This window comes from Alligator sinensis, unplaced genomic scaffold, assembly GCF_000455745.1.
Source record: "Alligator sinensis unplaced genomic scaffold, ASM45574v1 scaffold196_3, whole genome shotgun sequence".
Classification (NCBI taxonomy): Eukaryota; Metazoa; Chordata; order Crocodylia; family Alligatoridae; genus Alligator; species Alligator sinensis.
The window spans coordinates 132,016-138,914 of record NW_005842264.1 but is presented as its reverse complement, the minus strand read 5'-3'; positions in this window follow the sequence as shown (position 1 = coordinate 138,914).

The window sequence follows — 6,899 nt, the reverse complement described above, 5'->3', positions numbered from 1 at the left end:
AATGCGGTTCAACAAGGAGAAATGCAAAGTGCTGCACCTAGGGAGGAAAAATGTCCGGCACACCTACAGCCTAGGGAATGACCTGCTGGGTGGCACGGAAGTGGAAAGGGATCTTGGAGTCCTAGTGGACTCCAAGATGAACATGAGTCGGCAGTGTGACGAAGCCATCAGAAAAGCCAATGGCACTTTATCTTGCATCAGCAGATGCATGACGAATAGGTCCAAGGAGGTGATACTTCCCCTCTATCGGGCGCTGGTCAGACTGCAGTTGGAGTACTGCGTGCAATTCTGGGCGCCTCACTTCAAGAGGGATGCGGATAACCTGGAGAGGGTCCAGAGAAGGGCCACTCGTATGGTTAAGGGCCTACAGACCAAGCCTTATGAGGAGAGACTAGAGAAACTGGACCTTTTCAGCCTCCGCAAGAGAAGGTTGAGAGGCGACCTTGTGGCTGCCTATAAGTTCATCACGGGGACACAGAAGGGAATTGGTGAGTATTTATTCACCAAGGCTCCCCCGGGGGTTACAAGAAATAATGGCCACAAGCTAGCAGAGAGCAGATTTAGATTGGACATTAGGAAGAACTTCTTCACAGTTAGAGTGGCCAAGGTCTGGAACGGGCTCCCAAGGGAGGTGGTGCTCTCCCCTACCCTGAGGGTCTTCAAGAGGAGGTTAGATGAGTATCTAGCTGGGGTCATCTAGACCTAGCTCTCTTTCCTGCTTATGCAGGGGGTCGGACTCGATGATCTATTGAGGTCCCTTCCGACCCTAACATCTATGAATCTATGAATCTATGAAACAGTGGGGGTGCAGGAAGAGAGATGGATTCTCAGATTTCCTCAGGCATCAAGGTGGCCCCTTAAGAATTACTGAAAGTCAGTTCCTCCTCCTCCTCCCACTGATGAAGTGTGGATTCCTAGCCCTTTGAAGATTTTACATCAGAGATGTGACAAGCTTTTAAAATTGCTTGGAAGTCAGCACACAGAGAGTGGGAAGGAATCACAGCAACACAATGAAACAAAATAGGCAAAACATCCTTGTAAACAGCATGTTGAAAATCCTTAGGTTACCATGACACCGATCAGCAACTATGTCTCTTAGTCCCCACTTTCTCTAGGACACCCTTTTTGAATTCCATTACATGTTTCTCTGCATAGTCAGTTATGTGGCTTATCATAGACCTGTTTTACACATTCAGTTTTATATTCTTCCAGCTCAGTGGTTAGAACAGATTTTTTTAATCTGACCCATTTAGAAGTAAACTTGCCAGCGTTGTGATTTTAGAAATCAATATATTTTAAATATTCTAAACATATTTTATTATTCATAAATAGTGCATAAGACAGCTGGTTAGTACAGATTGTTTTTAATATGACCGATTTAGAAGTGAACTTGCCATTGATGTGATCTTAGAAATCAATGTTTTCTAAATATTTTAAACATATTTTATGATTCATAAATAGTGCATAGGACAGCTATGCATATGCAGATGTATTACCATATTGGCTTGCATATGAGACGATATTTTTCCCCAAATTGGCATGGGGGAAAAAAGCCCCTTGTCTTACATTTGCATACAAGGAAACTGCATTAAATACTTTGTCTATCTTTCAATTTCTGCTAAAAGCAGTGTGTGTTCAATAATGGAAACCAACTATGAAGCTGATTAAATGCAGCCAGCACTGAGCATGACTATAAAGTACATGGCCCAAATTGAACAAACATGCTGATGGGAACCTACCATAAAGATAAATTACTGAAACCCATCTGGATAAGCTATACGGTAGTGTCCATTGAGTGCAGTTCCCCTCAGCACCGGCTCTTTTCAAGTCATGGAGAGCCATTACACTGCATACATTTCAACTTCTTCTTCACTCCATCAGCTGAGCTTTGCCTTTCTTATCCATTTCCAATTATTCCTGTTTCTTCATCAGTCTTATGGGTGCCTGTACACATGCTGGGAGGCTGCTTCAGTGCACTATAATTACAGCACGTCGGAGCAGACTTGATTTAATAGATTTTATAGACATTAGGGGCTGGAAGGGACCTCGTGAGATCATAGAGTCCAGCCCCCCCACCATAGGCAGGAAGTCAGCTGGGATCAAGTGACCCCAGCAAGAAAAATATCCACATGTTTTTTGAAAGAGTCCAGAGTAGGTGCTTGCATCCCATCTGGGGGAAGTCTCGTCCAGACCCTGGACACTTGCACCGTAAAGAACTTTTTTTTCTTATGTCTAGTCTAAATCGGCCTTCCTAGAGTTTATGGCCATTAGGCCCTGTTATCCCTTGGGGAGCTCTGGTGAACAACTGTTCTAACAGGTCCTGATGTACCCCTCTTATGTAATTGTAAGCAACTACCAAGTCTACCCTGAGCCTTCTCTTTTCCAGACTGAAGAGTCCCAAATCCCTCAGCCTCTCCTCATATGACCTGCCCTTCATGCCTTGGATCATACACGTGGTCCTCCTCTGGACTCTCTCAAGCTTTTCCACATCCCTCCTGAAGTGGGGGGCCCAAAACTGGATGCAGTACTCCAGCTGCGGTCTCACCAAGGCCAAGTAAAGCAGGAGGAGAACATCCCTGGTTTTGCTGGAGACACATCGGGGGATGCATGCCAGAGTTTGGTTTGCTTTGCCAGCCACAGCATCACATTGGTGGTTCATATTCATCTTGTGGTCAATCAAAACCCCCGAGTCTCTTTTGGTCGTGGTGCTAGCGAGCGTAGCACTGCTGAGCCTGTAAGTATGTTGAAAGTTCTTCCTACCAAGGTGCAGCATCTTACACTTCTCTACATTGAAGTCCATCCAGTTTTAGTCAGCCCACCTTGACAGCATGTCCAAGTCAGCCCATATCCCCAGCCTGTCCTGCAGAGTGACCGCCCTCCCCCATTATTTGGTGTAATCTGCAAATCTGGCCAGTTCACATCTGGCTCCCGACTCCAGATCATTAATGAAGATGTTAAAAAGTACCAGCCCCAGTACCGAGCCCTGAGGGACTCCACTGGTCACCCTATGATTGTTGATTTGCTCCCATCAACTAGTACTCTCTGGGTCCGACCCCATAGCCAGGTACTGAGCCATTGGACCATAAGATGAGCAAGGCCACAGTTCCCCATCTTAACCAGGAGGACATCATGGGGAACTAGGTCAAAGACTTTCTTGAAATCTAGATACATGACATCCACATCATCTCCCTTATCCAGGGCATGTGTTACCTGGTCATAGAAGGAGATGAGGTTGGTCAGGCAAGACCTGCCAGTCACAAAGCCATGTTGGCTGGCATTCAGACACTTGCCTTCCATTAGTCTGGTGTTGATGGATCCTTTGACAATTTTCTCCAGGATTTTTCCAGGGATGGACATCAGACTGATCTATAATTCCCCAGGTCATCCCTCCTCCCTTTCTTGAAGATAGGGACCATGTTGGTTCTTTCCCAGCCTTCCAGGACCTTGCCCAAGCTCCATTAATTGAGTCTGCTAGAGCATGCTAATTAGCACGCTTCAGTCAGCCTCCACATCTCATTGTATCAGCATCCCCGTGCTTCACAATGGTGGCAGAGGTGCTTTAACTAAAGCTAGTTCGATATGCTTTACATAAAGTGCCCTTGCCACCATTTTGAAGCACAGGGTACTTTAGTTACAGCTCTCTTGGAGCCACTCTAATTAAAGCGCCTCCCCCCACACACCCAAAACACATATAAAAATTCCATAAATATCTGGCAAATGTCAGCCTGCCACATATGATTAGTGTGGCCCTGCCCTCCATGAGGTAAAATCAGACCAGGTTGCCTTGTGGCTCATCTGCATATTTTTGGAGAATCCCAGGACTCATGATAAAAAAACCCAGTTTCTTTTATGAGTGGGAGTCTAGTAACCACATGGCTCCTTTTTGGGGGAGTATCTGGAGTGTACACACATACTGAGCAGTGCTAAGCTGTGGGGTTACCATGGCTTGAAACACTTTGACTCTGCTGGGGCCAGCCCAATGAACTCTATAGAAAATCATGAGCCTTTTGTCTTTGGACTAATATCATGCCTAGTTTGTACTTTATATAAGTAGGTGCTGAAGTACTATTTAAAAGTGTGTTTATGAAGTACCTGTGCTAAAACTTGCAGCAGTTCATGGCTAAGCTCAATGTTAATAGCATGAATTCTAACTCACTTTTGCATGGTCTTAAAGAAGACTTCAGCTTTGGGTCAAGGACTTAGAAGGAAGCCTTGAAAATAATTGTGAAGTTGAGCAAATTAGAGTTGTAAACAAGATAATACAAAACTTCAAGCATGTTTGAATACAACCTAATAACAATGATCTATTGAAAATGTATGAAGATGGAAGGAGAAAGAGAGAAAGATCAGGGAAACGAAGAAGGAAATGTACTTGGATTTTTAATTAATAGTTATCTCCTGTTTAGATAAAACATCAGAAAAAAACAGTTGAATTAATTTGCTGTATTAAGGCCAAGATTCAGTTAAATAGGGTTGAAACTTCATTTCTGCATCCTGCAGAATTCTGAATCCATGACCCTATCAGTTTGTCATGATAAGCAATATTTAAATAACAGACAGTAATTATAGACACATCAATTGACAAGTGTCAAATAAAGGATTATCTACAAAAAGGCTGCCATTTGTGTATTTCATAATTACGAAATGTCAAGGAAATTTTGAATTTAAGACTTTCAGCAGACAAAAAGACAAGCATGTAGAGCAGAGAGGTGAAGAACTGACCATCTAGACCTTACATATTAGATATAAAATGTTTTAAACCGAGCAAGTTAAGTTGTTTATATTCATTGTATATTGTACATATTAATTCTGTGGTGCTAAGCCTCTGGCTCATGGGCCAGATCCAGTCTGTGAGGCCATGGCATCTGGCCTGTGGGTCTCTCCTGCCCTCCTGGTTCTAGAAATTTGATGGCGGGAGAATGGTGGTAGCATTAATTGCCACTCTCCTGCTGTCAAATATTCAGACCCGTTGGGAGCCCTGAAGACTGGATCACGTGGCCCTGTGTACTGGATCATAACAGCACATGGAGTGACTCCATGCCTGGATCCAGCACATAGAGTTTTGTCAGCATACAGGGTCTGGCCAGGACACAGCTGGTTCTGGAATGTGGGGTCAGGCCAACATGCGGCCAGATTTGGCATGCAGATCCTGTGTGTGGGATCAGGTGATTCTGCTGAGCTGGGTTGAGCTAGCGTACTAGATTACATCCATAGGCTGGCCCTGTGCACCGACCTCACACTGGATCAGACCCATGGACTGACCCCTCACATTGGATAGGGCCTGCTGACTCACCTCATACCACTCATCCAGCTGCAGGGCCAGAAAGGTTGAACACCACTGCATTAATGTTTGTTTTATTCTCCTCCATGGAAAGCAAATGAACTAAGAAGAGATGTGGTGAGAACCCTCATGGCTCCACTTTACAAGATGAACTGGGGAGAATGGATTGATGTGGCAGAGACAAAGAAGGCCTAACATAGCTGTGAAATGGAGCTCTGCTGTAATTTGTTCTGTAGGAGTGTGAAGGGAAGAGGTGTAGTGGATTAATCAATGGATCTATCAGTATTTGGCTCTAAAAAGAAGAAAGAAACTGATTCTTTACCTAAAATATATCATCCATAAACTATCAGCAGATTCATTCCAAGTGTGAACAGTTTGGATAGTCTGAGTGTCTGTTGCTGATACTAGACCCTTCCCCTGTGAGGCAAATGCATGCTACTCTGTCTTCCTCTGGTTACACCCAAGCTAGCAATGTTCACTGAAGTACTAAAACTGTCAGGAATACTTTGTACCACACAGAGCTGGCCTTAGGAGAAATGTCACCCTGGGCTAACTTGTATTTGGGCCCTCCCCCACCCTCTCAAGCACCCCTACAACACCACATCGCCCAGGTGCTCTGCCTGCCCCCACCAAGTCACTGGTACTGCTGCTCTGCCCACAGAGGGGCTCCATCAAACAGGTTGGGGAGCTGGCCAGGGTGTCTGCCTGTGGCAGGGACTGCCTGCTGCAGCCCTGTGGAGCCTAAGCAAAGGGAGCAGGAGCCTGTGATAAGTGGCCAGCGAGCATAGGCGACTGGTAGGGGGTGCACAGGGGTGTACATGCCCCCCCGAAGGGGCTGGTGCCCCCCCGACAGCCAACACTGATGCTGTCAGTAGGACTGGTCTCCGCCCTGACAGAGCCGCCACCATCAGAGGCTTCTGCGGGTGCTCTCCCAGATTCAGGAGACACCAGTCACTCATGCCGGCGAGTGCTGGTACTGGGGCTCTGGTGCCCTGAGGCCACCATGGGTCTCCTCCAGGGCCCAACATGTAACAGGCCACGTGCAGATGAGACTTGGTTGGAGCTCTCCTCTGCTCCCCTGGAGCCACTGGCCCCAGTTTGTGGTTTCCTGAATGCACCACCTTGCCCCACCCTGCCCCACCTAAGCAAAAGCAGGTGCCACTACCACCCTCACATGTCTAATCCTGGGCAGTCCCGTCCCACGCCCCAGGGTTACACAGGGCCATGAGCAATGCCCCAGGCTGGCACTGCTACCTGCTGTGTTTGGCACCCCCCTGACCATAGCACCCTGGACAGTCACTCGCATTGCCCACATCTAAGGTCAGCTCCAGTACTACATACTGTAGTTTAGCTCTTTGTTCTCCCCGCCACCGCCCTCTATGCTGATTAAGGCTTGTGGAAAAGAATTAGATTTACCATTTACAGAGATGGCCAGCCACATCAAGGGAGCACATCCTTTAATAATTTCTGTTAAAATAATACTGTCGGATCATCCCTGAAGAAATCATCACTTGATATTGGGTTTTTGGCCAATGAGGATCTGGTGTCTCATCTTGCATTTTTTATCAGCATTGTTGAACAAGTTATGACAAGACAATCCTGAGTACCTAAATGACTC